Here is an 11744-nt window from a genome sequence, read left to right on the forward strand (position 1 = left end):
CTAAGAGTAAAATTAAAAATATGTCCCCATTTTTGTGCCATTGTCCCCCCTTTTTGTCAGGCTTTGTCCAGATTTCTTGCTCTAAGAGGTGGAGAGGTATGGCAGTGGGGTACAAAAGTGCAAAATCACGGACACATTTTAAATATTAATTCACTTTAAAAAAAGTGAGCCAAACAACAGATTTTACAATAACATAGATCTTAAAGTCTGGCATTATCAATTGACTGTAATCCCAGGTGTTTTACCAGAAAATCATTTAACTAGGGACAGGGCAAAACATGTGGTAAAACCAGGAACAGTTGAGCGGTATGGGTTATTCACTCTTCATAGTGTGAGCTATTGGGTAAAGTCATTTTGTGAACAATTATGATTTTTTTTGGTTCGTGTTTTGCATATTATATTGCTCCTTTTCTTTTGCACTCTTTTCCTTACAGTTTTTTTCCTCTTGGGGTTTTAAAAAGGTTGCGGTTAAGGCCAGTTAGCAAACATTTGTGTTGCATTCTTTTGATTGTAAAAGTATTAACTCTGCCTGAATTTTGAGAGGACGTGAGAAGTAGCATTGCACTTAAAGTAACCAAACCAAGATAAAGTTTAGTTTGTGTAAGCTGCCCAGGTGAAGCTGCTCTATGACAATTGTGGATATTTTGCATCCTGCCTACCTTGTATCTGCTTTGCTTTTAAAACCTGGTCGGTCATGACTTACCCCCATTTAAATATGGCTTTAGAAGTTCCTCCCAGTCTTATATCATCTGTTCATACCAGACAGCACTACAATATTATGTCAGAAAGGCACTCACCTTAGAGTGATAAAACTTACATTTATTCTCCCTTTCATATCTTCCTATCTGCTGTGTGTACTCTGCAGCACCTATAGTGTTAATCTCCATTTTCATCTTACTTTGCAGTATCGAGGAGAAGAGCCTGCAAACTGTTTCTCCTGGGAGTGCTACTGTTTTGCTTCTAGTGAGAGAAGGACAATTGGGCCGTTGATTCCTAGCTTCCTAGAAATTATCAATTAACTTGTAAACTGCTTCACAGAAGCACACCTGGGATTAATGCTAGTGTTTTACTTCTGATTAGAGAAGCAACAGCAGGGCATTGATTCCTAGCCATCTTTGATTTGACAGTGTGCATGGTTTCCCCAGTTTGTCTGATTAGCATGTCATTGAGAAGCTCTTCAGTTTAAATTTTGGACCATTGAGTAGCTTGTTGCTTTATTGTGCTGAGCTGCTGAATGCACTACCACACACATTTACTAAGAAAAGACTAAAACAAGCTTACATATCTCTGCCACATCTGGGAATGTGACTTCACTGGGCCGCCTGCAACCTTATTCTCAAGAACCAGTTTGGGATTTTCTGGCAGTTAACACTGAGAATTAATACTAAGAATTTGCTATTAACAGTCCGTTTCCCGTAATTCAGTGTTTGATTCTCTTGGCCTCCATTGTGTACTGATCAAATTCATATTTAGGACAGTGAAGGGTCCTGAGGGCTTTTGTAAAATCTCTAATCCTAGCACCAAAGAAACAGCTTACTGTCCAGTGTGGTGAGTGCAGTGTCAGTGTGTTTAACTATGTCGGTGTCAGTGTGTTGGAGTGGGTGTGGAGGGAGATGCATGTAAATTACCGAGTCGCTGACGTTTATTATGTGAGTGTCTGGGAGCCATTGGCAGAGTTTTGGTTAACAGTGTTAACATATGTCGATAAGAGTGTTGTGCTACTTTTTACTGATACCAAGTGATGCTGAGATATGTCTCCAAACTATGTAGTTACATCACTTGCATGTGGAATCAGAATGTTCTAGAAGTAAGGAGTTTTTAGTAAACATGTGACACCAGACTGGCAAGGAAAGATGTATTAGCAGGCTGTGAGTCCATTGCAATAGAAGTAATAGTGGTTTTATTATAAGTTTTATTGGAGAAATTGAGCAAGTGCTACCAGGAATGAGAAATGTCTCCTTTAGAGAAGGATAACATAGGACAAGCACTGATTAATTTAGTTAACAATATCTGTTCACCGACTCTTAGTGAAAGCAGATTATATTACCTGTCCTCCACAAGACTTAAATCCATCCAGTAATAGAGATGAGTGGTTAATGAATCAGTTTATTTTTCAGTCTCTTCACCAATACTTTCACCCTATTAACACCTGCTACCCTCATTATATAATAACAATATGTATATATATATATATATATATATATATATATATATATATATATATATATATAATTTTCTTTAGGTAACTTTGCTGCAGAAATAACTGCCTTACATGTTCAACAATATCAAAAAGAATAAATAATTAAATAGTTATAATTAAAAATGATTACACCTATGTTTTAAAAACTTCTTTGAGAACATTTTTTCAGCTTGGATAATATTCTGAAAATGAGCAAACTGGCAACTAGCAGTGGGCTTCACATATGTTTTTGAACCCATTTCCTTTATTATGTTCTGACTTTAATGTCAAATTCTCTTCAAAACTATTTAGTTTTACTTAATTAGATACAAACTTGAACCCAAAAGTATTGGTTGTTAACCAATCTGTAAACGTACGTGCACAACTGTTATCAGCCATGCCATATACAAACTTAATAATATATAAAGTGTAGCCATAAGACAATATGTAATCGTTATCAAACAAAAACAGTTTCATAATGAAAACAAATTCAGGCAGGTTTAGTAAAAATTATTAGCTTTAGTGCTAATATTCAATGTTTCCAAATAAAATCTGCAAGCACCAATGCCATATTTACACAGAATAGACATATATAAAGATTCTGTATCACAGAATAAAAATCTAAATTCAGTAATAGTTCTTAATTTTATTCAAAAATATTTGCTATTTCTAGTGTAGCTAGGTCTCTCAACAACATGTGGTTAAAGAAAAAATCAGTAAATTCTCCAACTTTTTCTGTTAAAAGTCCATAATGACAGTCTAGGATACTTGAAAAATAATAATAAAAAAATAAACTGGCTTACCCACTGATTTCCCTCTTTCAAAGTAATATATTCAGTTTATCCCTTAAAAACAAAAAAAAGGCTGTGAAGGCAATTTTGATAAGTATTGCTATCTGAAAGTTACTGCTTTACCACATCATTATATTGGTCATCAAATACAACTGCTATTAGACTATCTTTATCTGCTTTTTTAAACATAATATCAGTATATTTTCTTTAAAAAAAAAGATAGTGTTTGAAACTGCTGCAGTTTTGTTCTTGTCAAAAAATCTGTATCTCAGTTTTCAAGCAATTCCTCTACTTCATGCAAAACTAATTGCTTATAAATGTTGACAGAAACATTTGCAGTAGCAGGTGAAAATATAGATTTGGTTTAAAATTCTGTTGTCTGAACATGGAATAGAATTAAATTTCATTACTAACATGAAATAAATAATCCAAAAGTTTCTATGTTTTGTGCTTTCTTTAACATTTTCAGTATTGGTAAAATTATTATGAAAAATAACTTTAATTTAGTTAAAAAAATGCTTGCAGTCAGTAAAAGATTGGATTTGTTTATCTACTAGGTGTTTGCAGATTTGTCCTGGAAAGCAGCTTCTCTCCCCTATCTCATTGCTTTCTCTGTTGACCATGCTCAGCTGGGAGGAAGATCTCGACCATTGGTTCAACCTTCTATGCAGATGTTATATAGGTTTCAGCATAATAGTTACCTTTAAAACACTACAGATTGGTAACTTAGGACACGATTTGTACACAAGTTGTGTATTTCACAGTGTGCATTTGCACTGGAATTGGCAACAAGCAGACAGGTGAAAGCAAGTACTGATTCATAGCCATTACTGATCTCATGGTTTAATTTCTCCAAGTTTTTTGGGTTTCTAATACCATGACAGGAATGGACCCCATTCCTAAGTCAGAGTATGATTTAAAGTTCATGAAATTAGTATTGTTTCAATATTTGATGTTAGCCAGAAGTGCTCTTTGCAGCACCCAGAATGTGCCCAGAACTGACTGCTTCTGAAATTCATATGGAGTTACATGTACTGGTAACATATATAAGTATGATTGTAAATTGTTTTTTTATAAGAACCATTGCTCCTACTACTATTGGAACGGTCTAGGTATGTTTCTTACACATTGCCCTCATTTCTGGCTGTAAATCCTGGCATTTTATTACTTTGTGTGTGTACGTAAAACACTGTAGTCACCGGCTGTAGCAATTTCAATGATCAATGCTACTTTTGTCTTTTCATGGACTACTATAGCTGACTTTCTCACATCTATTTTTTAAACTGTTGGTAATGGATGATCCCATTCCCATGTGATATAAACTTCAGCATTTTCTACAATGCTTTGTGGCTCACATTTCCAATGCTTCTCATCTACTTCGATATTATAATGTTTACACAATCCCCAATGCAACAGACTTGCCACATCTTTATACCTTTCAGTATACAGACCTGTCATTAGTGTGTCACACCCAGCAACAAGATACGCGACTGTTTCCAATTCTGTTTTATAAACCCTGCATTTGTCTGTTTTTCCCACATGTTTAGTGGACATTGTAAATCAGTGTGTACGTAGTCCACAGTCCTGGGCTGCCAATATTAACCTTTCATCTTTTGGTTTAAATTCACCTCTCCTTAACCATTCCTGTGTTTGATCCTGATTGACACGAGGTTGTTCCAAGACTTTTCTATATTTGCAACTATATTTATCCATTTTCCACATTTCTTGCCTTTTCATATGAGCTATCCATCTATCCTCAACCCCCCATTTCCCGTTTTTGCACATGGGGTCCGGGTGTCACTTCAAGAGTGACAATCATCTCAAGCCAAGGTTTACACTGCCAGGTGGCTAGCCTTCTCATATGATCCTTCATCTTATATTCTTTCTTTTTTTTTTGGCACATTCATGTGCTGCATTATTTTTATCTACTTCTGGTTTGATTTAAATTCCCACTTGACACTGATATGCTTCTGCTAAAATAAGCAGGGAAGTCACCTTACACTTATTCTCCTCATTCAAAACTTTCACTACATTTGGATCTTGTGAGGTCAGCAGATATGTATGCAGTCCTATGATTGCAGATCTATACATGTAATCAATTTCAAGGAGGCTCATACCTCCTTCAGAATGGGGAATATATAATCTTGGTATATATCGATTTATAAAAATCATTTGATAAGCATGAAGTAGTTTTCTTGTTTTCTTGTCCAACTGATCCAATACCTTTTGGGATCAGTCAATCACTCCAAAACTGTAATTTAGGACAGGAAGAGCTAATTGGTTTATAGCCTGAATTTTGTTCCTAGATGTCAGAGCTTCTATTCAGTATTCATTTTAGTCTTCTAAAATATTCCTAAGTTTTATTCACATTTGTTCATGTTTTATTATTGATAATTCATCATTTCCCAAATATTTATACACTCCATCTTGCTCAAGTTCTTTTATATCACATTCGTGTCCTAGTCTGATACTTTCTTGGTGCTGCAGCTTTCCTGCTTTAAAGGTTGCTTTTGCACATTTATCAAGACCAAATGACATTCTTATATTATCTGAGGGAGTTTTGACCACTTGCAGTTATGCTTTCAATTCGTCATCAAATGAACTATACAGTTTTAAGTCATCCACAAAAAGAGGGCAAGAAGTCTTTACACTTTTTTTTGTTTTCTGGGAGCTAAATTGTAGTCATAACTTAATCTGTTAAGCAGACAGCTTAATGAGTTAAGGGTAAGACAAAAGAGCATCGGTGACAAAGAGTCACCCTGGTATATCTCCCTTTGAATTTTTATCCTTGGAATAATCATCCATCCTTTATCATGGCTAAACTGCAACACAGTTTGCTACTATTTCATGGTTGTTGTAATGTAATTAGTCATTGTAGGCTTTATCTTATACATTTCTAAGCACTCTTTTATCCATGAATGTGGCATGCTGTCAAATTCTTTTTTGTAGTCTGTCCATGCCATACTTAGATTCTTACCCTTTTTACAGTTCCGCATTATGTCTTTGTTTAACAACAAATGATCCTTTGTTTCGTATGACTTTCTTTTGTTACCTATTTGTTCCATTGCCATGATTGAATTTTCTTCTAAATGATTATGAACTTTGTCAGCATCAATTCCGGTGTATAGTTTGTACGTCGTTGGAAGGCAAGTTATTGGTCTGTAATTTTTAAGATAACTTGCAGGTTCTGGGGGTGTGTTTGTAATGTAAAAGTTTGATTTTGAATGTTTAACGATTGATAAAAGTATATAAAATTAAAGTTAATTGGATTTGAGTATTGTTTTTATGGAAATGGGGGTGTAAATAATGAAGACTTCTTATTGGTGGTTTATGGAAATACATGAATTATTAGTGGGTATTTTAATAATTTTGAAACAGAAGTAATTTATCTGATGAAGTCTTGATTGAGTGCAAGACAAAAGCACTTATTGTTTTAGTTGTGATGCAAGTTTGTATTATTTTATTATCTTATCATTTTAAATTTTGTAAATAAAAAGGATTTTGTGATTAGTGTTGACAGCAGGTGCCAAGGATTCTTTTCCTTTGTTGTTATTCCCTTTTCTTCTTAATGATTATAAACTCTGTAGGCATCATTTCCAGTGTATAGTTTATTCATTGTCAGAAGGCAAGTTATTGGTGTATAGTTTTTAGGATAGCTTGCAGGTTTTTTCTTAGGGAGGAATATTGTTTTTTCCTGTTGTTAACCAGGTTGGCATCTGTTTGGGATGCGCATATGAAATAGTTTTTACTCATGGCTAAATCTTCATGTAAAGATGTTAATACTTTTAGCCAGAAGTTAGATACTACATCTGGGCCTGGGGTTTTACAGTGAGGAGCTTTTCTTAACTTTGGTTCAATTTCTCTGGCCATTACTTCATCTCATTTCATATCCTATACATTTGAACTTCTTATTCTTTCTTTTACTTCTTCTATCCGTTCAGCATCTTTGTTATGTTCCAGAGAATCTTCATATTTCTCCAAAATTTGTCTGTTTCTTCTTTTTTTGTTTGTGTTTCAATTCATTTTGCCTTGTTTCTCAATCCTCTATAAAACTTTTTTGGATCATCAGTAACTTTTTTAGTTTTTACTTTTCATTTATATTAATATGCATAACTTCCTAAGTTTTTCTGCCTGTACTTATAGCTTTAGTTTATTATTTTCAATAGTGTATGATAGATCCTGATCTGTTCTAATAATGCACATTCCTTTTATCATGTCTGTCTTTCTGACTGTTTTGTCGATCTGTCCCCTCTCTGTACTCTTCTAACAGTGACACTTCTTGTTTTAATTGCTTTATAGTTTTCTCTGTTCAATACTTCCATGTTGGCATTTGATTTCTTTCCTTCCTTGCCCTTACTGCTCTGTGTTTTTATGGTAAGACTTTTATCTGTCATTAATTTAGCTGCACAGTAATATATCCTGGTTACTTCTGTTATAGTGCTAGAATTTCTGTGAACAATCCTGATTACTGTGTTCATTTGTTTTATCAGACTTCAAATATTTTGGATTTTATTGACATTTCCGAAGTCCATTTCTTTCAGTGATCTTAATATGTTTATCTATCTCTATTAAGTCAAGTAAATCTTCCTTTATACCATTTTCTTCTAAACCGAGGGCACATTCTCTGTTCTCCATTTCATGCGGGCATTCTACAGAAAGTCCCAGAGCACCTTCCTGTGCCTTATTCTCTTCAGTTGCATCCTGTGTCATCTGTGGTTCTTTCATATGGGAACTCACTGGCCTATCACTCCACAACATTGACTGTACCAGCGTTGCCACAGTTTCCAGTTCCTTCCTCTGCTGTGCAACAACTGAACTTTTGCACTGATTTCCTATTGAAGGCTCCAAAGTATCTTCATATGGCAACTGATCAGATGTTTCCCTCACCACTGTTTTTTCCTTAATTTGGGGATTAATTATTCTATCCTGTTGTGGTGTTTCAGAGTTAGATTTTCTACATTAAATCCTTCACTTAATGCAGGTAATCCATAAGCTCAGTTTCTCTTTCTTTAACTTCTCCATTACTAATTCTCTTTTCTTCTTTCTCTCTTTGTTTTCTTATTTTTTGTATTGTAAAATTTTTCATATCTAGATGCCTTTGCTTGTATTTCTCTTCAAATATCTTTGGTGCTGCTATTTTTGTATTAATTAGTTTTGCTTTTTCCTTTGTATAAATATTGCACTATATTAAATTTCTTTTTCGTTCCTTTGTCCGTATTTATTCATCAGATGTTTCCTGCTCCTCCTATTTCCCCTTACTTGGGGGGCTCATTATTCAGTCATGCTGTGATATAACTTATGTTAAACTTCTACACTAAATCCTTCACTTCGCAGGTATTCCATAATGTTAGCTTCTATTTTTTTAAATTCTGCTTTACTAACCTTCTATTCTATGTTCCTCCTTTGTGATCTTATTTTTTGTATTTTGAAAAAATTGTATTGTGAAATTGTTCCTATCTGGGTGCCTGTATTTCTCTCTAAATGTCCTTGGGGCTGCTTTTTTTTATATTGATTAATTTGGCATTTTCCTTTGCATAAATATAGTACCATATCAATTTCTTTCAGAGGTCCACATTTCTTTGTTATACCTTTCAAAAATCTCTAGATTTTATTCTTTATATTTCACACTTCTTCAAGTCACTTCTGTTTCCAAATGGCCCAAGGTTTCTTGGTCTATATTTATTTATTTCCAGTTTGATTACCGGTAATGTTTTTATGTATCTGTTATATTAATGAACGCAAATTTGCATTTGAAGCTTTTGACGGTTTTTCTTGTGCAAGTATTTTAATTTCTTCAAATGTCTGTCTTGATCTTTTTCTATATCTTTTGTCTGGAATTTATGGGCTTCTTGCATAACACTAACAATACCTAATTTCTCTTTTATCCTCAGTAATCCACTCTGTTATCTTTATGTCCCTTTTTTGGCCTGTCCGTTTTTGTGATTTTTGTGGACTACTGCTTCCTTCTACAACAGGCCCCTCCCCACCCTGAGCCTGGCCTAACCCCATTGTAGGAATGTTTCTGTGTCTTGAGGATTCAACACTGTCATTATTTCCAGTCCTGATACCAGTGCATCTACCAGGATGGGCTCGTTTTATCCTGGGACTTGTACACCCAGCTGTCTTTTTTATTCTTTAACTTACCTCTGTCTATGATATATGCTATATAAAATATTATCTATATATTAGTGTTGTCTTGGTGAGATTTTGTAAAAAAAAAACTAGGTCCACCTCATGAAGGTACTCACAAAGGCTTGAAGATTAATTAATTTCCAGCAATACTACTCTCCTTTGCTTGCTGATTTTATCTTCTGTCCATTTGGACTGATCTCCATTGTACTGAGCCCAAATGTGCAACAGAAGATCTATGCAAATGGCCATATAAGGACATTTATCTCCCTCTCTATCTATCTATCTATCTATCTATCTATCTATCTATCTATCTATCTATCTATCTATCTATTCTTTGTTGATCATGTTAGTCCCAATAGACTAGTGGGCAGTTTCCATGGGAGACCTAAGGCGGTACTTATATTACTAGGGGAAATTTGGTACATTTTACACCTGCTAGATGGCACCAGAGGGCTCCTACAGCAGCAAGGAAGAGGTCTAAGGGAAGCAGCATTATGAAAGAAGAGAGAAAAGCTATGGAGAGCTTGAAGGTGGAAAGTGCAAATTCGAAGAAAAAATTGTTCGAGATGGAACTTCAGAATGTAAACAAAGATTCTTGTGTAGTGAATGTTACAAATGAGCAGCATTTAGCTGTCTCCTTGGAAAAAGAAGTGAGTCTATGAAAGTGGTTCAGATAATTGGAATCAGGAGAGCTTTGCAAATGATGTTCTGTTAAAAATATTTGAGCATGATGATCTCGGTGGCAGTTCATCTGTTTCATGGGATAAAATGGCTGATAATTTTTTTGGAGGTGTGGAGAATATGGAAAAGGACCAGGTGAAGTGGCAGCAGTGAACACAGCAGTAAAAATCTATTCAGCAGTGACAGAAAGTAAAAGAGGAAGGCAGCAAAAAACTGAGAACTGGTCTTTTTTGGGTAGTAGATAATGGAGTAACTAAAACATTTGCAGCAGTGAGAGCAGGCAAGAAAGGAAAACCTCAACAAACTGTAAGTAAAACTGTTTAAAAAAGAAAGAAAAGACCAGCTGTGTGAATAAAAACAAAAATTACACTGCACTAGATGGATACTGTGTGTGGGACAATTTTAAAGCTCAAGAAATCCAGTCTTTTACACATATTGGAGAAGACACTTTTTGTGACTTAACATTTGAAACTGATGGACTGATGATACAAATTATGGAACTGTGTAACAAAAAGAAGGACATTTATCTGTTCATATGTTCATAGTTGGTTACTAAGCTAATGATCACACTGGCCTTTTTAAGCCTAGCCATGTCTCCCAAATATCTGACTAGTTCTGGTACCCTTGATAAGTGTAAACAGGGGCTTGGGAGATTTTTTTTTTTTTTTTGTGGAAAAATTATTTGTTTTCTGGTAGTAATTTAAATGTTAAAAAAAACTTTACAGTTTAAAACTAATGAACTGGAAGAGGATAGAAATTGCATGCAGGGTCTGTGTGAAACTCTTGATAATATTGTGAAAGTTAAAGATGAGACAAACTTATGAAATGGAGGGTGGAGGTTGAAAATTGTTCTGAAATGCAAAAACAACATGGTGAAACTCTTGGCAAGTGTTATTTTTGTGGCTGGTCATATAGCGAAATTAAGATACGCTGGCCAGCCTAAATTTTCCTTTGTAGAGACTTTTCTCATTTGATTAATGATTGTGGCAAGGTACAATGTAGCCAGTGTGGAGAGAAAGTGTATGAAGGTGTGTGCCTGAATGCAGGTTGTGTAACAAAAAAAGGATACTTTTGGATGAATTGTCAAGAGCAAACAGTAAATAATGAAAAGGAAGGGGCATGGCAAGAAAACAATACATGAGGAAGGATGACAAGAGGCTAGGAGAGAGGGTGAACTAGGTGAAGAAGAAGCTGTACAAGAAGAAAACTATAGAGGTGAAGAATGAAGAGAGAGTGCATGCAGGAAGATAGGTCAGGTAAAGAGATTGATATTAATAGTTTCTTTGAAGTTCTAGCCAGTGAAAATGTGATTCTGAGGATCAAATATTATTTGTACAAAAACCAAGGGAAAATATTCAGTTGGGGAAACAGTAAAAATAAGAAAATAAAAATTAAAAAATATTTCCCCTGAACTTAAAAAGAAGGAAAAGCAATCATTTTAGAGTACTTTCAGTAAATATGAACAGTATTATTAATGCTGTAAGGATAAGGATACTGGAATGGTGTGCTAAACGTGATGTGGATGTTATTCTGATAGAAGATATAAGACTGACTATGAAAGACAATTGAGGCAACTCGGGATTAGCATGGCTAGGCTTGTAAGGGATCTAATGCCGCTAGTCTATTAACCTTCTGTGAACTTATGAACCTATTCCTGACAAGTGAAGAAAGATATAATATGGAACTTAGAAAATGAACATTGCTCTGGAGTGGCTGTGTACTGCAACAAAACAGTGAAAAACGCTAAATGTAACATTGGTAAGGATGGTAAAGTTAGCTGTTGTGCATGTGAGGTGGAGAACATGTTTATATATATATATATATATATATATATATATATATATATATATATATATATATATTAGTGCATGTGTGTGCGTATAAAACCTGCAAGGAAAGAGAGAATCTGTTTCATCAAATATTAGACTGTATGGTGGTTACAATGAAAATTATAATATTAT

This window comes from Protopterus annectens, chromosome 2.part1 (assembly GCF_019279795.1).
Source record: "Protopterus annectens isolate FY-2018-M chromosome 2.part1, PAN1.0, whole genome shotgun sequence".
Lineage (NCBI taxonomy): Eukaryota > Metazoa > Chordata > Ceratodontiformes > Protopteridae > Protopterus > Protopterus annectens.